Here is a 25,691-nt window from a genome sequence, read left to right as displayed (position 1 = left end):
AAAATGAGGTGCTTGTTCTAAGCTGAGGCTGTGATGAACCTGTAACCACAAGAATCGCCCTTGGTTGGGGCTTTAAACGACTGTTCCTGCCAAAATCCGTGTTGGGTTTAATTCTGCAAAGCTTATTAGTATGCTTGCAAGTTCTTTTATTGTTTTGAATATATTTTCTCTGCAATGCTTTTTACCTTAAGAATAAAGTAGGTTTGCATACTAAGTGCTCCGTGATACCTTATAGAAGCAGTAATTACATCTGTTATCCCTCTCTGAAGAGAAAGCAAGCAGGTATCTTTAGGCAGCCTGTCTTTGCTGGGAAACACAGAGTGAATACAAGGAACAGTGCAGTCTGGAAATACCCACTCGGAAGAGAGAGGTATGCAGGGATCCACCCAAGACAGACAACAGCTGGGGAGCGGGAAACCAGAGAGTGGGTGTCCTTTCTGGACTCTTATGGGGAAATAAAGGAGTAGGCGCCTAGAACTGGGACAAGGAGTCGAAAAAGCTTCCCTCTCCTCTTTTCACCCATGGGAAATCTTTCCATCCATATTAATTTTTAATAGATGGGTATCTGGAGGGAAAATTCACAAGCAAAAGTAATGTGTCACTTTGGTCAGTGTTTGTTTGCCTTTGTCTTCAGTTCAGAGAGAAATTAACTTCCTTTTAATGAAACGTGTAGGCAGACGGTCAGCGGGGGAGAGATGAGCAGAGCGGGGAGTTGTCGCATGGTTTCCAGCAGCACGGCATCCTTATTAGATCATTGGAGGGGGGGGGGGGCTTCCTCCATTTCATTTGCTACAGCTCTTTGTCCTCTAACAGGATTTGCAATTCAAACAGCATGTCACACCGCTGTTGATAACACTACCATCCACTAACCAAAGGGATTCAACCTCACCCCAAAATACCATCCACAAAACCCTCTCATCTGGTTTTCTATAGTCACTGCTGTGGGATCCCTCTCCACGATGGCCCTGAAAGCAGGGGCGCGCGCGCTCTAAAAATAAGGTAAAACATGTAGCCTTTTGGTATTGCAGTAGAGCCTAAGAGCCCCCGTCATGAACCAGAACCTCACAGCGTTAGGTGCTGTACTAACACAGAACAAAAGATGATCCACAGATATCAGAGATTTTATGAAGGTGGGAAAGTATGCTCCTTGTTTTGTGAATGGGGAAACTGAGGCACACAGGCCTTGTTTACACCAAGCCTTTATTCTGTTACTGCAGCTCTCCTAGTAGAAGTGCTAATGCAGGCAGGCCATCGGTGTTTTAGCCACCCTACTCACCTACACATGCTCTGCCAGCATTTAAAATGCCAGTGTCCCATCTACACTGGTGCTCCTATTGTGATTACCACTGGTGGAGATGCAACGGTGGGTATTTAAAGGAAAAAAGGCTAGTGTAAGCTAGGCCAGAAAGAATAAGTTGCTTGCCCAAGGTCACCAAGGACTCAGTGGCAGAGCTAACAATAGTACTTGGGAATCCTGGCTCTAAGTACTTTGCTTTAACCTTTACTGACCAGTTCTGAACCTTTTGAAATTCATCTGATCACTAGTTGCTAATATAACTAAGCCTGGGTTGGGGAGAGAATGGAGCTAATGATGTAGCTATTACATTTTCCCTTGGCAAACGGTAGAGGAGAGGTTACTGCTTGAGAAATAATCACATTTCTTCTCATTGACTTTCCTCCACTGAGGCAGAAAGAGAACTAAAAATAAAGCAAGGAACAGCAGGCTGAGTGGACCAAAGGGTTTTTTGGGGTTTTTTTCTCCTTGGAACCCAAGCTAACCAACAGGCTGCAGAAAATCATCAGGGGTTTCAAACTCCTTCTGTCAAATGATTCATGGTCTGCCAATATTTATGATGCAAATAAGCTCATTAAGAATATAATACAGCCTCTAGAGTGGGTGTATTATTGTAACCTAATGCAACCCAGCAAGAGGCTGTCCCCAATAAAATCTTCTCACTATACCCACGCCAGAGTCTGCTCCTTCTAATGACCCCACTCTACACCCCCAAATTAATATCAAAATTCAGCCCCTTTTCCAAGGGCAGGATTAATTGTCCCTTTCACAGCTAAATGCAGATGTAAGGCAGCACTATGTGCTGCAATAATAAAATGATGCTGGGTTTCTCAGTAGTGTCAATCAAAGGAACCTCAGGTCAGCTTTGACCTGGTAATTGCCTCCCTCCAGCTATAATCTGGGCCAAATACTACTATGCCCAATCTGTGCTTTATGTAGGCAGTGTAAAATGGCCTTAAAACAGCTGGAGAGAAGCAGTGGAGACTCCCCCTTGCACTAGAGAAAACTCCTCTGTCACCTCCTGTGGCAGCCACTCCCACCCTCTGCTTAAGTGGGGGGACAGGGAGTGTCAGGGGTTGTCTGAGGGTGTGGGTGGGACACAGGGCCATGCTGGGGCTCTGTTACAGACCTTACACACCAGTGGCATAAGTTAGTACAGTTCCTTGCTCTTCTAACTTCCACCAGGGCCAGGCCACTTAAGACCAGGGACTGGTTCCCAATAGCTGCCACTTCCCACTTATAGCCAAGCTGTGGTTGGACATTGTGGAGAATCACAGTCTCCGAGTGATGCTTCACTGCCTCATTTCCACCCATGCAAAAGTGCGTGCAAGATGCTATCACCCTGCAAGCAAAAATTTCTGATTTGGGAGTAAGGCATGAGGCATGGGACAGCGGAGGAGCAGGAGGTTAGTGTACACCTCAGGGACCCAGCACACACGCATGGAAGGAGGGAAAACTAGTGAAATGGAAGCCTTGGATACATTGCCTCCCACTGGTAAACATTTATAGTGAAGAACCATTCTGCTCTGCGCCACCCTGGGGGCCTGCAGTCACCTGATCTAGGTTAACCCCTACCCTCTTCTCATTTTGGCAGCGACTCAGAGATAAGGATGCTACAATAGGCTCTTTACTTGCCTACCACTAGAGAGGGAGGCTCAAGCTACAAAATCTGCACCCTAATGGCAAAATTTGAGGTGTTTGGATCTGGGTATTTGCCTCAGAGGTGTATCTCTTTGCCTACTGCTGACTCAAGCAACAGCGAGGACAACTCCATAAGAAACCACATACATCCTCTCCTCAAGGCAGTCCTAGAGACATGTGGCCTCAGAAAACAGCATGCAGACGGTAAAGGAGAAAATTCAGGGGGAATCAGGAGACGGAGATTCTTTCATGGGATTCCTGGCATTTCCCATTTCTGGTTGGGCAGGAAGTCCTGCACAAGCAGCTTCCATTATGGTGCTCTGACCCTCCCATTCTCAGATGGAACTGGACAGCCAGGAAGCTGCCATGGAAATGGAAAATAACTGTACAGGGGTAGTTTTCAGAGTGGTAGCCGTGTTAGTCTGTATCAGCAAAAAGAACAAGGAGTACGTGTGGCACCTCAGAGACTAACAAATTTATTTGAGCATAAGCTTTCATGGGTTAAAACCCACTTCATCAGATGCATGCAGTGGAAAATACAGTAGGAAGATGATATACACACAGAGAACATGAAAAAAATGGGTGCTGCCATGCCAACTGTAACGAGATTAATTAATTAAGGTGAGCTATTAGGTGAGCTATTATCAGCAGGATGAAAAAAAACTTTTGTAGTGATAATCAGGCTGGCCCATTTTCAACCTGCCTGGCCACTCAATTACATATCTCGAAGTCGCCATACTCCAACAAAAAAACTTCAAAAACAGACTCCAATGAGAAACTGCAGAATTGGAATTAATTTGCAAACTAGACACCATTAAATTAGGCTTGAATAAAGACTGGCAGTGGATGGGTCATTATACAAAGTAAGAACTATTTCCCCATGCTAATTTCCCCCCCCCTCCAAATTGTTACTCAAACCTTCTTGTCAACTGTTGGAAATGGACCATCCTGATTATGTTTTTTCCCCTGCTGATAATAGCTATCTTCCTACTGTATTTTCCACTGCATGCATCCAATGAAGTGGGTTTTAAGCCCACAAAAGCTTATGCTCAAATAAATTTGTTAATCTCTAAGGTGCCACACGTACTCCTCATTCTTTGTACAGGGTAGTTAACCTGGCTCTTGAAAACCTCTGACCAGAGCTGCACATTCAAGTTCTGGACCAAGGATCAATTCCTGTTCTTATATTCTCTGAACGGGTTTGCTCCCCTCCATCTCATCTCATCTTCTCAATTACACTTGCAGGCTGAAGCCATCATGCTTTGGTTCATTTCATTGGACTGGGGACTGGATTTACTTTAATGCCAAAGGGGGGGGGTAAATGTCACATGACAGAGCCCAATCAGCCCACCGCCCACAATGCAGAGAGCCCTGACGGTTGACGGTTCCTTACTGTATGGCTAGTGGGCTTCTCCCTTCCTCTCTGATGAAGGATGCTCCTGAGTTAGTGGTGGATCATTTCAAAACTCATTTCTGTTCCACTGGAAAAACTGACTGTGTTCTAATGAGCCTGGAAATACACCTTAGGGGGAAAACTGACTCCATGCTAGGCCTCCAGCATGTAAAGGGCAAAAAGCGGATGCTAGATGGCTTTTTTATTTTATTTTAATTTTAAGAATCAGATAACTGCAGCTTGGTATGTACATACCAAAAGTGAGCATTTAGGGAGGGTTTAGATAAGCATTTTACAAAAATAACACACTATATCACATGAACTAACATTATAAAGAAGCCACCTCTGGGGAGAAACTCAGCATTAATCTATCTACCTGAGAATATTTTTATGCAAATATCTCTATTTTACCATTACCAGTTTCCATACCATCGCACACACACACACACACACACACCCCTACTGTAACTGGATTGTAAATTCTCCGTGGATAGAAACTGTCTTTTACTCTGTGTTTATACAATGTCTAGCACAATGGGGTACTGATCCCTGAACAGGGACCACAATATTCACTAACAAAGAAACTGTAGGCAGAAGACAAAATGCAGGAACCACTATGCGAGTTATCCAAGATTCCCAAACTACCTGTTGTAAGAAGCAACATGGGAAGAACCACTTCCCATTTATACTAATGCCTCTTTTTAAAGTTGCACAAAATTTTTTCACAGTAATTGTTTATTCACTGAAAAAAATGCAGCTTCTGGTCAGCCAGAATGAATTGTGAATTTGGTTCAAATGTGGCAAATTGTTTCAGCTTAAAAAAAGAAAAATACTTGTTTGTTTTTTTAAATAGTGGAATTGTTTTGGTCAATATTTTCAAAATGAAAGAGTTTGACTTTTCATTTAGGAACTTAGCTGGATTTATTTAACAAACAAACAGTAAAAATACCCTTAAAATTAAATAAAATGAAAAACAAAACAACAATAATTCTAGTGACACAGAACATTTATTTGGACCTGAAATGATTTTTTGTTGTGGTTTATTTTAGCAGCAAAAACAAAAAAATTGCTCGTTTGAGTTGACCCAAAGCACACAAAAAAAATAAAAAATAAAAATCAGATTTTTTTGGTTCCACCACTGAACCAAAAAATAAAATAAAATCCATTATTTACTCAGCTTTGTCCCTTTTACAATGTTCTGGCAGTGTAAGGAGCTTAAAGTGGGAGTTGGATTGAAAATCAGACATGGGATTTTTAATTTCAACAGTTCATCGGGGCCTCATTTTTAAGTCTCATAGGAAATGACTGTCAGAGAACTGCAGACCTCCCTCTAATACACAGGCTGATCCTATGAATGAGAACTGTTCCACAAAACCCTTGCTTCTCATTTCCACTCCATGTTGATTCTTCTACACAAAAGAGCTCTCTTGGCAGGAAATGCTATTCTTATCAAGTGACTTGGAGTCTATTTTTGTTGCCACACACTTTTATTAAATACTTTTTTGCAACCCGCTGGGGAGAAGCCCTCTCTTTTATTGAATTTCTGTTTATTCGCTATTATCATCTCTAGAAACAGAAGACCAGAGCTCTGAGGATCAAGTCATATTATAAGTAAGCTTATACAAACAGCCCACAAGGTAGTGGTAAATTTATCTCTTGGAGTAGGGGAGGGAAGGGGAATGGATTAGAAGAGTTCATTCAGTAACAACCACTGAAAGGCTGAAATACATAAATTAGCCTCTTGCTAAACAATGACAGGAGGCAGATATTCATTTGCAACGAAAATTGGCCTTTAGAGAAAAATCTCCTGCCCTCCCAGGAAGGGCTGACACTGCAGGTCCTGGAGTATTCTGGCAGAGACACCCACTTCTCCCCTCCCACCCAGGAAGAGCCTGGTGAGGATGTAGGAGGGTGATTAAAGGTAGAAATGAACTCCAAGCTGCGAAACCTGGATTTCAGACACCCTAAAGCTTGGAGATTGCTTGGATCCGGGGTTCTGAGTTGGTCTTTTATAAATACAGGGAACATTTACAAAACTAAGGTCCAGCTTTTGAATCATTTCCCCTTCCCCAAAAGTGAGAATGAGGAGATACAGGATTTGGGATCGAAGTCCATCTCTAGTCAAAAGATTTGGTCCAGATAAATATCAGGAATAGGCTGGAGCTTTCACAAGAACAGATTTCTTTATGAAAGCTCTGGTCGCTCCTGTTACCATTCAGGCAAGAATCACCAGGAGAGACAGTTCCTGTACTTTGGCACTTCTGTTTCAGATGTAACTGACAGGGACAGCTTCTGCAGTAATGAAAAATAGTGAAGGAAATGTTACTCAGGAAAAGCTTGGGTTCCAGTTCTGGATAAAGGCTCAAGCTGGGTCTCATTGCCAGTTTTATCTGCCCCTCACTGAAGGTCAGTTGACAGTTTTGAGAAGCTCAGGAATAAAAATATACAAAATTAACCCCCTTTTCATTTTTGGAGAAGGGTGACTCTTCCTGTAGTAGTGGAGCTGTGCTGGGAAGCCCAGAGCTAGTTGAACATGGAGACTGGATTCCCTCGCCTGGTGCTTCATGGAATGTGTGTGATATTAAACCTTCAAAGCTCAAAATGACATGCAATGATCCTTTTCATAGTGCAAAATGTAACAGGTGAGAGTTTTGGAGCAACCTTGGTATTCCGATCCCCGAGGCTGACACACGTCCTCCATGTAACGCTTGAGTGCAGTGGCAGCATTCCTGGGAGTTCCCCCGTTTCTAGCCACTAATCTTACATTTTTTTCCAGTGTGCCTTTCATCGCTGAAGAGCCCCCAAAATCCTTTCACACATGCACATGGAACCACTTTACCAGGGAAATACTGCCATCTCTGGAGTGATGTGGCAAGCAAACAGATAATCAGCATAATGCAGAGCAGAGGAAAGAAAGAGTGCAACCAAAGATACCAGGCAAAGACCTGCAGCTTATGAACATTGGACCTTCCATGCAGGGTAGACAGAACTTTGAATTTCAAGATCTTAGTTAAAAGGAAGCTGTATGGAAATTGGTGAATCCACCTTTGGAGGAACTGAACCTTCCAGGGTTAAAACCTCTGGTTCCAGACAGTCAGTGGGTTATAATGTGCAGTGGTTTCATGGGGTACCCCATATCCTGGACTGCTGAGCAAAGGAAGAAAAAATTTCACTGCAGTCATTGTCCACATGGCGTCTCATCAAGAGGCCCAGAATCAAAGAGTAGGTGAGTGGGTTTTGCTGCTATTCCAATGCATGGGAGCCATCAGAGCTGAACAAGACATTCCAGGATTTTGTGTTCGTTTTTATTAACCCATCATTTCAATCATATTTTCACATTCCATAAATGGAGCAAAGATGCATATTTGGGCCAGATGGTGTCTTCACCTTAGGAAATGACCTTGTGAACGTGCCATTAAGCTGTAGAGTTCCATGCGCTGTGAACCCTGCAGAGACATTCCCAACTACTGGGACAGAAATTTGCCCTGCTGTGACTCACTTTTATCCTAGCTGCGTTGAGAGTGCTGTCTGGTTGCAGCCAGCCTGTTGGTGTCTGCATGACCAATCCCCAGGGCAAGGGTAGGCAATCTATGGCACGTGTACCAAAGGTGGCACGAGAGCTGATTTTCATTGGCACTCACACGGCCCGGGTCCTAGCCTCCGGTCTGGGGGGGCTCTGCATTTTAATTTAATTTTAAATTAAGCTCCTTAAACACTTTAAAAACCTTATTTACTTTACATACAGTAGTTTAGTTATATATTATAGACTTATAAAAAGAGACCTTCTAAAAACGTTAAAATGTATTACTGGCATGTGAAACCTAAAATTAGAGTGAATAAATGAAGACTCGGCACACCAGTTCTGAAAGGTTGCCGACTCCTGCCCTAGGGATAAAAGAGAATCAGAGGCAACAGCCACTCAACTGAACTCTAGTAGCCAAATTAAATCTTGTAGGACAGTGTTTCTCAATGACCACTCCATGGACTGGCACCAGTCTGTGGCAGCGTCCTTGCCGGTCCCTGAGATTTCCCTGATACAATTTAGGAAGGCAGCAAGCTGGTACCTGATATTAAAAAGGTTGAGAAACACTGTTGTAAGAGACCCTGAGCTTCCAGCTTAAGAGTATCCTGTAGCAGGATCTATCAGGATGATGCTTATTTTGGCTATTGAAGCGTTATGGACATTGGCTCCTGGAGATGGTTGAATAAAACCATGGTTCACAGCACAAGAATCTTGGGTCAAGCCATCCCCACTTGCAGCAATGGGTGCGGGTGTCAGTCTTTCAGGAAGAGAAAGGCCTTGTACCAATTACCCCCGGATGATCTTTCTTTGCTATTGTTATCTAGACTCTCAGCTGTGTCTTGTCTTTGCCCCAATAATCTTGCCTTGTTGGGGCATTATGCTTCTGGATTCAATACGCTTCTGGTGCAACAAACCCCAGACTTGTTAATATATACCTGTGCAGAAAGGAAACCTCTTCTAATGAAGCCAACATACCCGAGTGCCCAGGACTAGGAGACAAGGACGGAGAAAGGTAAGGTCTCTTGATCCACAAAGACAGCGAGAAGTGCACTATCTGCTGTCGCAAGTATACATCAAGCTCTTTTCAGGAATATTTAACCCATCAAGGCTTGAGTGGAAGACCCCTACAAGTTTAAAACGAGGGATGTGGGTGCTAGTAACGCCTCTGGAATGCAAACCTAAAACATTTCCTATTCTGAACGGTTGTGTGGTGTACCTGTGGGCAGCTATGCAGCTACCACATCCCACCTCAAAGATAGCTGCAATTCAGTTGTGGGCAAAGCAATTCCTACACTCCTGTACTTTAACTCAGGCTATTGAGTGCTAGGGGGTTGCTGCTGAATGTAAGACTCAGTGTAAATGAAAGGTAATCATTATTTCTCTCCCTTTTTGCACGGACCACTACCCTCCTCCACTTTCATAAAGCCAAAAAAAGACTCCCATTGACTTCAGTGGGCATTGGGTCAGGGCTTTAGCCCCTCTATCCACAGAGGCAGTACAGCTCTCTGTTCTCTTGCAAATGTACATGGTCTACCTCCATAGGTGCACTCATTAATTGCGGTTTCATCTCTATCAAGAGCACATTGTGCAGGTAAGTGTTCAATCAAAATATTTTGGAAAGTTGGTTTAAATTGCTACGCACTTGAAAAGCTCAGGAAAAGCAGAGCAAAGATTACTACAAACCCTCTAGTCTCCAGGCCAGCTGAGCAGAGAAAACAGAGGGCTGGGAAGTCAGAACTAAGCACCAGAGTGAAGCTGGTAGAACAGAGGGGAAGAGATTATAAATCAAACAAGAGAAACTAACCCACATGACATATGCAAGCATGGTGCTATAAATAACATCTCCGAGTACTATACAGGCATGCATTTCTGGCCAAAGTCTTTCACACCTTGTCTATGGTCTACGTCTTTATAAATAAAAATGACCAATTTGCACTTCCTTGGCATCTTTCAACTCAAGTTGTCAAAGTACATTGCAATCTTCAGTTATAGCCTAACTCCACCCCTTTGACTTAGGTAGCGAAACTGAGTCACAAAGAAGGCCAACATTTCTATCGGGGCCTCTTAATTCTGAGAGCCCAAACTGAGACTCTGATTTTGAGAGGTGCTCAGCACCTTAAGCTCCTGCACTGACTTCCTCTGGAGTCGGGGGGCTCAGCTAGCATTCAGAAGCCACAGTGGACAGTAGAATAGCCCTTCTCTATAAATACAATGGAACTTTCTGTAACATTGCACTCCATATGCTTTATGGAAATATGCTTATGAATATGACAACTGGAATATGCTTTATGCTAAACACTCCTGGTATGGTGTCATCAGGAAGCTTGTAATCTACTAAGGCCTTGGCTACACTGGTGCTTTACAGCGCTGTAACTTGCTGCACTCGGGGGTGTTTTTTTCACACCCCTGAGCGAGAAAGTTGCAGTGCTGTAAAGCGCCAGTGTAGCCAAGCCCTTAGTAGATTACAAGATTTACAAGGGTAAGCAGTGCCCCATTCAGAGCTACAAAGGTATTTCTGATTGTTGAATAAAGCACACATATGTAGAGACACGCTCACACACAAAGTGATCATCAACACTTCTTCTCACACCAACATCTTGTTTGTGCAGTGATACAACTCCCTCCCCGCTCCCAGGAAGTCCTTGCCCATGTCCTCTGTGCGCACATCCATACCAATGCTTCTCTAGCACAAAAATCCACACTCTTCGCATTTCAAACCCACCCATATTCCCCTTCCACACAAATTCAGCGGTGCCTTTCCCAATCTATGCCACACCTCACACACATTGCTAGATACATTGATTTAAAATTACTCCCCCTTCTCATGCAAATCCGTAATTGTGCTTCTTGCACACATACCAGCGTCCACGTCCCTTGCACGCATCTTCTTGCACTTGAACATGTGCTTTGAAGGCCTAAAACAAACATGTCTCTAAAACGTTCTACATAAAGCAATAACAAAGAGATATTTGCATACATCCATTCATTCATTTGCATGCACTCATTTTCGATATACAGAGGGCCTTGTCTTAAAGAAGAGCATAGACAACACATGGAGATGAGATTTTAATTAGCATCATTTAATAAGTACCTTCCAGCTTGGCTTTTCTTTCCTCATATGTTAAATACCAGCCTTCCCAGCATAAATTTTATACAAAAAGAGATTTCATCTGAAAGGAAAATGATAGCATGAAATCCTGCTAATTGCACCACTTCTGGAGCCTTTTATGGATTCTGCTGGCATCCAATATTTTTCTGTCAGGGGGGAAAAAATAATAGGGACAGGTACTAACAAGGGACAGAGCTAGCACTTTCTTTTGAAAGTTCAAGCAGTTGTCTTCTCTATTTACATAAACATCCCTTCCATAAAGAACATATTCTTGTGTTTCTATAACAAATGTTCACTGACTGCTAAGAAGTGATTTTATTTTTATTATATATACACATACACACACACACCAAATATACATCCACGTTTTTCCAGTGTACCTGCCAAATGGTTCACTCCCTTTAAGGCATGATAGGGTGTATACAATGGACCAACACTGAAGGGCTAAAAAAGGGAGCAATCATCTCCCCAGATCCAGCCTATGGGCAAGGTAACAGCAGCAGCGATAGAAGTCTGTGTCCCACCGGGTGCAGTCACAGCGAAGGGGTTCCAGCGGGTCCAGACCAGAGGAAGCTGCCCAGATAAACCAGTTCTCTGCCAGAAGGATTAGCAAGGATGAGGCAGGTGGTATCTGCCAGGGCCCAAGGTAGGAATCAGCCCTGGGAAGCAGTAGGAGATTTAAACAAACTCCTCCCTGACTGTACCACCCAGAACCAAAGGTTCAGTTCTGACTCGGAGGGGGGGAGTCATTACTTCTGTAGTACTGCAGGTTTTGCCCGGAGTTCGCCTGTGCAAGTATTGACCTGAAGTGACTCTCTTTAGCTTGTGAGAGCCGATTAAAATCGTAATCCTAGATGGAGTCTGTGCTAGAAAGGAGAGCCCATTTGAAGCGACTGGACAAGAAAGATCAAGGAATTGGGGGTGGAAGTAAGATTTGGGGGGAGGCACTTTTTAAATTATAATCCACTTGGACTTGAACTGATAGGTTTTGACAAACTGTTGCCAGATCATAACCAAAGCAGGTGCATCCCCCCCACCCTTCTGCTGCCCCATCATCATACAATATTCATCCGACAGGTGATTCACACTGGCCTCTTCCCAATCAGGGGAGATGTGAGCTCCCACCAAGACTACCGCATCAGCATCAGTTTGGTTTGCCTGGAAATAAAGTCCTCTTTGCCGCGATGGCAACTGGAGACCCCGCTTAGCGTTATCTTAGCCATTAAATAGACTAATTGAGGTGAAGGACATGAGGGAATAAAGGAGCAGCTGATCCTGCCCGCTCACCCCTTTCGCCCTTGTAACTGCATCCAGACTCCTTATTACCAGGGTGCATTCAGCAGGTTCCACAATAATGGGGAAAGCAAGTGTATTTTATCCTGAATGCTCAGCAATAGCTCCATCTTCTGGCACACAGCAGATCTTCAGCTCTGACTGAGCGAACAGTCACTGGGCAGAGAGATTGAAGAACTAAGGAGGGGTTTGGTGCCTGTGAAAGTTAGCAGACTAACAGGCCGATCCACAAAGGTTTTCCTCATGGCTCCTCCAACCTGAAGGAGCCCCCTTGAGAGGGGAAGGGGAGCAAACTCTTTCTGACAAAACAAAGACCAACACCCTTGCCCCGCCCCTTCTCCAAGGCCCCACCCCACCCTCGCTCACTCATTTTCACTGGGCAGAGGAGGGTCCCTTTTCGACCGGATATTCGGTTGAAAACTGGACACCTGGCAACTCTTCAGACCTTGGCCTTTACTGAAATCCTTTTTTCCTTTGTAGCAAATGAGGCTGTGAAGGTTTAAGCCATTCAAAATTGCTTTCTAGTGGCAGCTTTAATAAGTTGGCCTCTGCTTATTTCCTGCCTTCTGAAGGGAATCACTGTGATGTCCTCTGAAACATGGACAAGATCTTATTGAGTCTATGGAAACAGTTAGAAAATTAAATAAACAGTTACAGCTGAAATGAACTTCCTTGTTTACCACACAGTTTAATTGTTATGAAATTTTAGTGAATGCACAAAATGCATAATTCCACAGAAAATATTAAAAACGTGTGGTTTTTTTGGACTGTCAGCTCTTCAGGGCAAAGACCGTCTTCATTTTGTGTCTTCTACAACAGAGCATGTTCTTGGTGCTTAAATGCAATTAAAAGCACTAAGTGACAAAGAGTACATCTCCTCCACAATCGGGGATGGAGAGCTGATTGCAACACGCATTGACAAACCGGAGCTAGCTTGGGTATCAATATCAGCGATGCCACAGCTGCATGGATTTCAGTGTGGGATAGCCACCTAAGGAATTACCCAGGGTCCCTAGCAGGCATATATAGCCTGCGCTGAAGCCCATGCTCCTGCAGCTTCTCTCCTGTTGATACCAACCCTAGCTAGATTCAGTGGACCCTAGGCACTTACGAAAATGGGGCTTAGGAACCTACATTTAGGTACTTTTGAAAATGTTACCCTTAGCGCACTGCAACTGCTACTTACTATACCAATCATAAATGTTGCACTGTTACTATGTGCTCCCCCAAGTCTGTTTGTGGAAGCCACCTCCTCCTGCCTCTCATCTTAGGCCTGGTCTACACTAAGAAGGGGGGGTCGAACTAGGGTACGCAAATTCAGCTACGTGAATAGCGTAGCTGAATTCGAAGTACCCTAGTTCGACCTACTCACCCGTCCAGACGCGGCGGGGTCGAACTCCGCGGCTCCCCCGTCGACTCCGCCACCGCCGTTTGCAGTGGTGGAGTACCGGAGTCGACCGCAGCGCTTCCGGAGTTCGAACTATCGCGTCTAGATCAGACGCGATAGTTCGAACTCCGAGAAGTCGAACTCACCGCGTCGACCCGGAAGGTAAGTGTAAACCTACCCTTAGACTCTGACTGTAGGCTCTTTCAAGCAGGAGCCCTCTTTTTTTGGTGTGCGCGCACTAGAGCTGGCTGAAATTCAGGATTTCTGTTTTGAGGGAAATTCTGACATTTCCAAACAAACAGTCTGTGAACCAGAAATTCCAAGACATTTTCATTGGAGACACCAACATGACGGCACTGTCCCTGGAAGCTCTTGGGTCCCCAATCCTGGGCAGTGTGCATATTGGGTGACCCCTGAGCTGCGGACCTCCTGAGCTTCCCAGCTGCCCACCAACAAAGCAGGCAGGGTTCCACAGAGATATGCCTGACGAGAAGAATTCCACCAGAAACCTGCCTGTGATTCAACAAAAGTTGGTCAGTCCCAAGATGTTTCTGTGAAACATTTTGGGTTCAAATCTGCATTTTCTGACAAAATGCTTTCCAACTGAAAACTCCCGACCAGCTCTAGTGTGCACAGGTCAGCTGGCAACCTTGATGGTGGCCTGCAGATGCCACCACAATGCAAATAAGAAGTCACAACAATCGCATGACACAATGGGATCATGCAGTCTTAATTAAGTCAGCAAAAGCCTTCTTCTCTGCACTTTTTGGTATCTAGAATGTCTTTCAATATCCTTGCTTTAGCAAAGGTCTCTCTCATTTCAAATCTCAGATTAAAGTTTCTGTTTCTCCTTTGCCGAAGACTCTTGAATTTCTTCCTCAGCCCCCATCCCCCCTTTTTTTTTTGAATGCACCCAATGGAATGAAAGGACATTATATAAAGAGGGGGAAACTGAGGAAGAGGGAAGGGACATGACTTCCTCAGGGTCATCCAGCAGGCCAGTGGCAGAGCCAGAAAGAGAAGCCAGGTATCCTGACTTCCAGTCCAGTATTCTACTACAAGGCCACACTGCCTCCCTTTATAGAACTATTATATAGTAGGAAATGAAATAGGCAGGATCACAAAATCATTATTTCATAGTAGAAATAATTAAGAATGAGAACAAGTTAGGATTTGCACACTTATAAAAATTGTTCCAATTGCTTACGAAACAAAACCACAAAAAAAACCCAAACAATTAATGCAATTGTTTTCTTCTGCCCATCACTGTCACAAGGTATTACAATATAAAATAATTACAGAGGCTCTTTTTGTTCATGCTGCAAGCCTTAACCTCTGCTTCCTCGCTCCACCCCCTCACTTGCAAAAATGCTCCAAGCCTCTTTATGGAGACAGGACATTGTACCAAATCCATCTATTATTGGATGAGCTTTTTGCAATTCATTCATCCTTTTTAGATCACAGTGCCGAAAATAAGAGGGCTGAATCTTCTAAAGGCCCCTCACCAACACCAAAGAGTCAGTGAGCACAATGATAAGAGAATGGCCCCTGGTGCTAGGACTCTGAAGAAGCCACTTTCTGTGTGCTTCAGGCTTACCCATCTGTTAAAGGGCTGTGAGACTTCACTCACAGGCTTGATTGATGTAGTCACACCCCTTGAAATCTTCAAAGGACAGGAGCTGGGTATTCAGTAAGTGAAAATTATTATTAAATAATTTCAGTAAAGGAGCAATCATGAGCAGTCTGGTTCCCTGACATATATTTGACAGAAATGTCCAACAATTCAAAAGTACTGACTTCTGATATTAAAACTACACACTTCAATTTTGAGTCTACCAATAAAGCTTTATCCTATTAGAAGTGAACGTTAACTCCACTGAACTAAGGAGTTTCCAGCCACTCAGACAAGGTGGAATTGAAGGGACTTCGCATTTATCGCTCTGTACATATACGCCTCTCAAACCCACTTCACTGCTGCTCTTTCTGGTGAGAAGACACTGCATCTGACTGATGCAGACTGGGGCGGCTCCAGGCCCCAGCAAGCCAAGCACGTGCTTGGGGCGGCATGCCGCAGGGGGCGCTCTGCTGGTCGCTGGGAGGGCGGCAGGTGGCTCTGGTGGACCTCCTGCAGGCGTGCCTGCGGTAGGTCCACCAGAGCTGCGGGACCAGCGGACCCTCCACAGGCATGCCTGCGGTAGGTCCACCAGAGCTGCGGGACCAGCAGACCCTCCACAGGCATGCCTGCGGGAGGTCCACCGGAGCCGCGGGACCGGCGACCGGCAGAGCACCCCCCACGGCATGCCGCCGTGCTTGGGGCAGCGAAATGTCTAGAGCCGCCCCTGGATGCAGATTCAGTTCTGTCTCAGATCAGGACATTTCACCTGTTTGAAGAGATTATTTTGCTTTGCCTCCTTCTCTCTCACGCTCTCTTTATTCCCTTGCTCTTAAATTGATAAGATAGAAAATGGTCCTCTGGACAGTTGGCACACAAACTAAGAGTTCAGTCTGCTTCATAATAAATAATAAAAATCATTGCTGCACACAAGAACTAATCGAACTGACAATTCAATATACACTGCAAATTGTATTGCCACACATCACACCTCTGGGGAGAAGTCGTAGTCCCACATGATTAGCACATGAGATAGCCAAACCCTTATGATGCCTTATTGCATCAATTACTGCGATGAAATGGTACTGTAGGACTGATCGCTGAAAGCACAAATTCTCCCAATAAGCCCCAACTTCCTTATTCCCTTCCCACCTGTCCAACACTACCTGTCCTGAGCTCTATCACTCTCCACTGATCTTCCAGGTCCTCGTCTTGAGCTATATGCCACAGAGTGTGCAACAAGTGAATTATAGAGCAGCCTGGGATCCACACGACAAGCTTCCAGACAAGCTAGAACTCTACGATGGTCAAGAACTGATGAATATTGGAGAATAAGGTGGAGCTGGAATGGCAAACTGACTATTGCTGAATAAAGGGAATATTTGAGGGCTGGCTAAAAAAGAAAGGATACAAGCCCCCACAAGAAGCTGGTGCCCTATTACAGCCATGCTCACAAGTCCCAAACTGAATTTGTCTGTTGTCTCTCTTCTGAACACTACTTCTATCAGCACTGAAGAGCAAACCCTGCAGATGGCATGATTACTAAAAACAGAGCTCAGTGAATACAGGGCATTGTTTCACGAAACAGAAACCAAGCCTCTTTACCACTTATTATGAGGGGGTTAAAGAAATTAAAGATGCAAAGCTTGAATCCTGATTTGATTTCTCCCAACTTCTCAGGGGGCATTTGGATTCAGGATTTCTTTCCACAGACTGTAAGGGGATAAGTAAGCTCTTTAGGGTAGGGACCATCTTTTTGTTCTGTTTGTACAGCACCTAGCACAATGGGGCTCTGGTCCACGACTGTGGCTCATAGGTGTTTTTGCAATACAAATACTACTACTACTACTACTACTACTACTAATAATGTTAATTAGCCATAAAACTTGCTCTTGATGTGAGGCTGAGGGTGAGCAGTTCTGGAGGCTTGGTTTGGTATCATCCCTAGATTAAACATCCATCTCTGGCAGTACCTTGGTTTTAATAATCCGGAGTCAATCTTGCTCACCCCAGAGCATTCACTCTGTTGTACATCTTCTCTCCCATATGGATTTCCACGACAGCAGCATCAACAGAACAGTTTCCTCCTCGATTTCATTGGTTTTGACATATGCTTCAATATTCAATGCTTTTGGTAAACCACCTCATTTTCAGTCTCTTCTTCACATCCTCTGTTATATTTTCATTTAAAGATAGAGTCTCAATTTTTTCTTAAGCCACCTTAGAACCACAATTATGCACCATATTTCTTTGAAAATACTGGAAGTTGATGACAATGATTGCTGAGAAATATTAGCATTTTTATGTAGTGACCGAGAGTATGCATGGTACTGGATGAAAGCTGGACTGAAGCCAAATTCAAATCAGAACATCCCTGAACTCTAGGGGAAGATTAGGGTCCCATAGCTAAAAGTCTTAACTTTGAAGCCAGTTCCCAAAGCTATGATGGAGGCAACCAAAACCCAGGATCTAAACAGATCTGCATGCTGGGGAAATTTCAATCTGGATTCAATTTTTGTGACTGTAAGTATCTCTATTGTAAAATTACTAAGAGCAGGTCCATACTCACCAAGCGGGTCGACGTGGTGAGTTCGACTTCTCGGAGTTCGAACTATCGCGTCTGATCTAGACGCGATAGTTCGAACTCCGGAAGCGCTGCGGTCGACTCCGGAACTCCACCACCGCCGTGGAGCCGCAGAGTTCGACCCCGTCGCGTCTGGACGGGTAAGTCAGTCGAACTAAGGTACTTCAAGTTCAGCTACGCTATTCGCGTAGCTGAACTTGCGTACCCTAGTTTGACCCCCGCCCTTAGTGTAGACCAGGCCTAATATTCCATTTTAATCAAGAATAGCGAACACACAACACATCCTGGCATTGGGACACTCTTTAAATTGAGTTCACCAGTTTGAGGAAAGGGGGAAACAACTACGCAATGAATTGAGTTGTCATCAACTTCCTCGTGAGGTAGGAAAATACCCTTCTTTTACAGATGGCAAACTGAGGCAGACAGACTAAGTGACTTGCTCCAGGCGACACAGGCAGTCTGTGGTGGACTAGGGAATCAAACACTGGTCTTTTGCATCTCAAGCAAGCTCTAACCATTGGACCAACATGCCATGTAGCACATCCAGAAAGGATTGTTCTCAGTTGCTTTGTACATGGGAGATAGGTCTCTTATTCTTCTGAGCATCCTCTCTGCCAGTAATGAAGCAAAGCAACATTCAAGTAGAATTGAGCATCATTGGCCAGAGTCTTGGCTGCTTCCATTTAATTTACACCCATTGTGCCAGATTCTCATTTATATTAATGCTTCTATACACCATTCTGGCAGAATAAATTGGCCCCAAAGTGAGTGTAATTGTAGTTTGCTCACACTTGATGAAAGACCCTTCCCTTTACACTTCCACTGATATTCTAACAGCTATTTCTGTGTGCTAATATGTACAGTTTAGATACACCTGTCCTGCCCAAATCTGTCTTCAAATATGAATGCTCCCATGTAACTAATGAGAAAATTGGGCTTAGGCACGTTAGCCCCAGGGGTCTGAGAGGCTAAGGTAAAATGGATAGAAACATGACCCCCTGACATTGCCATGGCAACTCCAGGATTCAACTCATCCTGTACCATATCAGAAATACCTCAAACCCATCTGAAACTTTCTCCAAAGCCCTGGAGAGGCATGCAGCTAAATTAGAGGTTTAACTTAAAAGACTTTAAAATTACAGTGATTACATGGAGCTAACCTGCCTGAGCAGGACATATAAATGATGCCTAAGAGCACTTTTTACATGAGGCAGGTCTACCACATAACCCATCAAATATTCCAGCAAAAAAGAGAGAGTCAGAAATACAGCCACTTAGGAAGAAACTAAGATAGAGGGACAGGGAGAGAGATACAGCAAACTAGGAACCCACGTGCTTAGAAATTATAGATGGTCCTCAGGCAGGAAGCACTGGTATGCCTGTGTCTGTCTGAAGTTAGGAAGAAACTTTTGCTATATGCACATTAGTATTCTTCTGCCTTTCTCTGAAACAGCTGGTACCGGCCACTGTCAGAGACAGAATGCTGGACTTGGTGGACCTGAGCTGGTGAGCTATATGGATTACTGACCTGATCTGATGAGAACAGGAATTGAGACTGAACTAGATGTTTCACTGGCTTAACTTAGAGTGATGCAGTTCCTATGTCCCTAAGAGTGGATCCAAACTTTCCTAAACTTTTAGGCACTTTGGATCCAGAACCAAAATTCTGCACTGAGCCTAACTCTGTTTGAAAGTAGTTTGCATGAACACCTAATGTTTCCTTCAGAACATGAAAGATGCAAAAATCACAGCTTTCTGCTGCTAAAGATCATCATATCCTTCTTGCAGAAGAGTGTAATCAACGTGACAGAGGAGACTCCAAAACCAAGAGACATTTTCTACTTCACTGTGCAAAATAGGAAGTATGAGAAGGATGTTTTCCCCAGACTAATAGCAACGATCTCACTCATTTGGGGGTGGGGGGGTGTTAAAAGAAAAACAAACAGTATAATATTGGGGGAAAGACAAGCAACAGGCTCAGAATGTGTGACAGCGTAGCCACCAAATCTGACCTGTGGAGTAATGCAAGACAGACACATTCTACAAATTCCATCTACTCTATTAGCATGGTTTATCCTCCCCCCTGCAAACAGATATACACTCTGTAGGGTGACCAGATGTCCCGATTTTATAGGGAAGTCCTGATACTTAGGAGCCTATATAAGAAAAAGTCCCATTACCTCCCACCCCCGTCCCAATTTTTCACACTTGCTGTCTGGTCACCCTAACACTCGGAATAGATTGGACCTTCCACTCAAGAGCTCAACACCTTTTCTTTTTAGTCACCATTCTGAAAGTTACTACTTATCACCTACACAGGTAACGAAATTGAGAGACTATGTACCAGAAAAAGAGAAAACGAAGGAACTGGTAGCAATTCTAATCCAATTTACCTTTGTCAAATGGAAGAGTCTTTTAGAGCAGTTGTTGTATGGTGTCCATACACAAGACGACTGAGAATCCGACTTCTGGGTTCTATTCCCAACTCACTATATGGCCTCGAACAAGTCATTTCGCTTCCTTATGACTCAGTTTCCCCACCTGTAAAATGGATTGATATGTTAGTTCCTCACAAGGTTGTTATGAGTTTATATTAAGGAAGCACTCTGACAGCATCAGATAAGGGTGCTGTGTTAAACTTTTGCATTAACAACACTACCACCACCTAGTTCTTATCCATAAATCTTAAAGGTGGTTTACAAAGTAGGGTCACAGTATCATCCCCATTTTACAGATAGGGAAAACACCAGCCTAGAGACGGGAAGTGACTTGCCCACAGTCACAGTGCAAGTTATGGCCAGAGCCAGGAATAGAAAACTAGTTCTCTTGACTATCTGGTCCACCCAGGTACCCCCTAGTATGTTAAAAAACCAAAACGTAGAAGGTTAGTCCAAACTACACAAGGGGCTTTGTGGATATGGGCAAGAATAGAATCTAGCCCCTAGTTTAAGGTTTGTTGTGTGCTTTGGATTAAATAGCATTTAACCATCACTCAATTTTCATTCCCATTCTTACCGTAATGTGCTGACTTAGAGGAGAGCATTAAAGGGCAATCATTTAAGTGAATAATGGAAGTGTCATGGGGGACATGTGGATCTACTTGACTGTTCTGGTCTACTGAATAGGTTTGCTTAACCCTCTCTCTAAGGTTGAGCTAAAATCTATTTGTCTCGAATTCCAGGTCAGGCATTACATTTACAAAGTGGTAATTTCTGAGACATTAAATACCCCAAGAAACTTGGTCATAGAATCAGAGGGGTAGCCGTGTTAGTCTGGAACTGTAAAAGCAGCAAAGAGTCCTGTGGCACCTTATAGACTAACAGACGTATTGGAGCATGAGCTTTCGTGGGTGAATACCCACTTCGTCGGATGCATGTAGTGGAAATATACAGGGGCAGGTATATATATGCAAGAGTATATATATATACACACACACATACATATATATATACACACACACACACACATATATATATATATATACACACACACACACATATATATATATATATATATACACACACACATCTGCCCCTGGATATTTCCACTACATGCATCCGACGAAGTGGGTATTCACCCACGAAAGCTCATGCTCCAATACGTCTGTTAATCTATAAGGTGCCACAGGACTCTTTGCTGCTTTGTCATAGAAGGTCACCTTAGCACAGGTTTCATGTGCCAGTTCTTCACTTGATAACCAGAATAAACCATATCCTCAATCTTGTCAGTGCCCCTCCCTGGCAGAGATCCCCAAGGTACAGAAAGCTGATTACTGTTTTGCCTGATTCTGTTCTCATACCAAACAGAATGAGCAAAACAAAAACAAATAAGAAGAACCTCTTCTCTTCAGCTGTAATAAAAAGCAGGATTGGCTCTGTAAAAATTGGAGTCCCTCATTCATAAACAAGGCTTTTGAAAACAATCTGAGCTCATTGTGTGCCCTAAAACAACAGTTAACTGCTTTGTTTTTTCCACTAACATTTTATGGAAATAATCTTTCACTGAACATCCTCCAGGGGGCATACCAACCCATGCCTAAGTAAGCAGTTTTCAATACCTTTATGATGTGGAGTCAGACCAAAATCCAGTGTGGTCGAGCTCTCGTCTCACAGTGTGGCTTATGGATATGGGAAAAAGATTATGTGCAGTGAGGCTACCTGCTGAATTCACATTTATATGAGCACGTCTCCCACCAGCCTTCATGCTAACACCACAAATACATTCTATTTGTAGAGCACCTTTTATCCAGCATTCTACAACAAACTACTTCCTCCTAGAATCTACTCATGAGTGAAACTGCATGCAATTCTTCAAGACTCCTGAAACATTATCACTTCCTATAGCATTTTATTATTATTTCATATTCACATTACGTTGTGCCAAGAGGCCCCAGTGTGCTAGATACACCACAGACCCATAGTAAGAGGCAGTCCCTGCTCTGAAATGCTTAGCCTAAGCAGACAAAAGGGAAGTCATTATTATCCTCCTTTTACACATAAAGGAACAAAGAGTTTAAGTGATTTACTCAAGGTCACAGGCAGATTCTGTAGCAGAGGCAGAAAGCGAACCCAGATCTCCTGAGTCCTAGTCCAGTGCCTTAACCTTAAGGCTAACCTTCCTTTCCCTACAGAATACTGGCTTGCCCAGGATGCTCTGCCATTCAAGTGCCAACTCGGCCTGTTAAGTAGTCTACTTACCTAATGAAATCAGATCACAATTAGAACCAGCGGGGCTGCAGGCCACAATAGTTGTATAAAGCTGGACCTCACCTACTAGTTTAACCCCCATTTCCCTTGATATTTCCATTTTTAATCAGGGTCTGCTTTTCTCTTTGCCTGCCAGTAGAGACATTTCCGACCTTGTCCATTACCTTCTCATGTGATGGAAAGCATTTCTATAAAGCCTTTTTTCCTGCAACTCTCAACTATTTAACTCTGAAGCATTTGGGAATATACACAAGATGCTAAACAAAACCATTTTAAACCTACAGATCCAATTGTCCTTCCCCAGACAGTGTCGCCTGGTGGATAGATCACTGGACTGGGACTATTCCTGATTTGGCTGCTGGGTGACTTTGGGCAAGTGAGTACATTTCTCTGTACCTCAGTCTCCCCATCTTTAAAATGGACATAAGGATGCTTATCCTTCCCATGTAAAGAGCTTTGAGATCTACTGATGAAAATTGCTAGATAAGAGCAAGATATTACTACTACTCCGGTCTAGAATCTCATCCTAAAAGCAATTTCAACCACAATTAAATTTCATGAATTCTCTGTAATTCCTGGTCCAGTTTTCAAATACAATACTATCCACTGCTGTCTAGATGACTGAAGTCAAAAAGCCATTTCTGCAAGATTAAAGGCTGCACTTGCAGATTTTCAACATGAAGTGAAAAACTTACACTGTTGTCGCGATAGGTTCTTAGAGGTCACATGGTCTAATAGATTGAATTTAGGGCTAGGAGACAGGAATGTATCCCCAGGCCAAACAAAAAAAATCAGTGTGCAAACCAGGACTAGAGCCCAGATTCTCAGCTGGTGTAAATCAGCATAGAATTTACCCCACCAGAGGATGCAGCCCCAGATCTTTTGACTCTTAGCTTCAAGAATAATCTGCTACAGTGCAGTTCCCCAAGATGAGAGATACATCAGTCCCACCTTGCTTCCTACAGCTATCAGGTCCCATTAGCTCCCACAAAACGTCCATAATTTTGCTTTGAATTCTTCCCTCTCCCTAAAGGTGCATCTGATTCTGAGCCCAAAGTGAGAGAAGAGGTTTCTGCTGCTAATGAGAAATTAGCATCTGATACTCACTATGTGTGATTCACACATTCCACACACACAGAATTTACAGGAAACTAAAAGCACTAGTCACCACATACACCCAGTTAGAGGCGCTAATCTTAACAGAACATGGTCTGTGAATTATTCATGAAGGAGAATTTTTTCTTTTCTTTTGTGGTTAGACTCTGAAAACCACAATATGCTGCAAGCATCTGTCTCATTATCTGTAACAACTTGAAAGTCTGTCGGAAAACCTTCATATTTTTCAGTTATAGGCTTTCTAAAGATGTCCCAACGGGATATGCCCAGCTACTAGATTTGCTGTGATGTCAACTGACGGCTCCCAAAAGGTCCATATACCAGCTTCAAAGTTAGAAGCCAATGCAGATTACAAGAGGCACTGCTCTCAGTGGCAAAGTCAACAGCCTTCTGTTTAAATAGCTGCTAGAGAAACTACTTTCTAGGGCAGGGGTGGGCAAGCTACAGTCCTTGGGCTGCATCCAGCCCACGAGCCATTTTAAGCGGGCCACGTGGCTCGGCCCCGTTCTGGCCAGGAGCCGCACCACACTGTGAATCCAGCACCTTACATGTGCAATAACATTCTTTTGAAAGAAATGTAGAGCACGACTCTACAGTGCAAGTGATTAACTGTGTGCAGTTCTGGTCGCCCCATCTCAAAAAATATACACCTCTACCCCAATATAACACGAATTCGGATATAAAACGGTAAAGCAGCGCTCGGGGGGGGGGGGGGAGCTGTGCACTCCAGTAGACCAAAGCAAGTTCAATATAACACAGTTTCACCTATAATGCAGTAGGATTTTTTGGCTCCCGAGGACAGCGTTATATCAGGGTAGAGGTGTATTAGAATTGGAAAAAGGTGTGCAGAAGGGCAACCAAAAGTGATTAGAAATATGGAACAGCTTCCATGCGAGAGATTAAAAAAAGATTGGCACTGCTCAGTTTGGAAAAAGATGATGACTAAGGGAGAGATATGATAGAGGTCTATAAAATCATGAATGGTGTGGAGAAAGTGAAAGTGTTATTTACCCCTTCACATAACACAAGAAAAAGGGGTCACCCAATGGAATTAATAGGCAGAAGTTTAAAACAAACAAACAAAAAAAAGGACTACTTCACAATACCCACAAACAGCCTGTGGAAATTGCCTCCAGGGGATGCTGTGAAGACCAAAAGTAAAATTGGGTTCAAGAGAGAATTTGATAACTTCATGGAGGACAGGTCCATCAATTGCTATTAGCCAAGATGACCAGGGATGCAACCCCATGCTCTGGATAAGCTTCTAACTGCCAGAAGCTAGGAGTGGACAAAAGTGGGATGGATCACTTGATAACTGCCCTGTTCTGTTCACTCCCTACGACGCATCTGGCATTGGCCACTGTCAGAAGAAACGATACTGGGCTGGATGGACCATTTATCTGACCCAATATGGCTGTTTTTATAAACCATATCACAGCTTGCACTGCGGAGATCAAGAGCTGTGCACCTTTTCACCAGTCTCTCTCTATTCTGGAAAAACAGGAGCAGTTTTTGACTTTCCAAGCAATTTTTCCTCTCCTCTCTCATTTCCTGCGGGGCAGAAAACAATCCATCAGACTGCAACAAGAAATGGAATCTGCGAAATAACACAAGGAGTTCCTTACCAAAGGATGAAAGAAAAAAATATTTGAATTTCCTCTTTGATGCTGAGCCAGTCCCACACACTGTGGGAAACAGCAAAGATTCAAACACCATTAAGGCTACTGTTGATCCCAACTCTAATTACTCTGCATTATTGCTTCTTGAACTCACTAAAGCTGCTGTGGAAATGGGGCAGGGAGAGGTCAAACTGATGCAAACTCCCTCATATTGATGGAGCCTCCATACGCTAAGTGGAAAACAGATGACAAGTATAGCTTAAAACTGACTCTCAAGGGAAGATGAAGAATTAAGTTTGCACCTTTTCTTGCTTTCAGCCGTGTATAAAGGTAGCCTGAGATTGGGTTTTGTTGTTCTTTTAATGGTTGTGGGGGGGTGTTTCGTTTAAGAAATTCAGATCTTGACTGACTAAT

The 25,691-nt window shown here is 43.6% G+C and overlaps 1 protein-coding gene across 1 annotated transcript in view; it reads right to left on the bottom strand.

Moving 5' to 3' along the window:
- GRAMD1B (GRAM domain containing 1B) overlaps positions 1 to 25,691 on the bottom strand; it is a 273,379-nt gene that overhangs the window by 222,474 nt on the left and 25,214 nt on the right. The window contains exon 3 of the mRNA XM_044996788.1: positions 20,230 to 20,377. The gene's annotated coding sequence lies outside the window, so the exon portion shown is untranslated. The remainder of the gene's footprint in view (positions 1 to 20,229; positions 20,378 to 25,691) is intronic.

Source organism: Mauremys mutica, chromosome 22 (genome assembly GCF_020497125.1).
Source record: "Mauremys mutica isolate MM-2020 ecotype Southern chromosome 22, ASM2049712v1, whole genome shotgun sequence".
In the NCBI taxonomy this organism is placed as follows: Eukaryota; Metazoa; Chordata; order Testudines; family Geoemydidae; genus Mauremys; species Mauremys mutica.
Note: the sequence above shows the minus strand (reverse complement) of the source record. Positions and strands in the feature narration are given on the sequence as shown.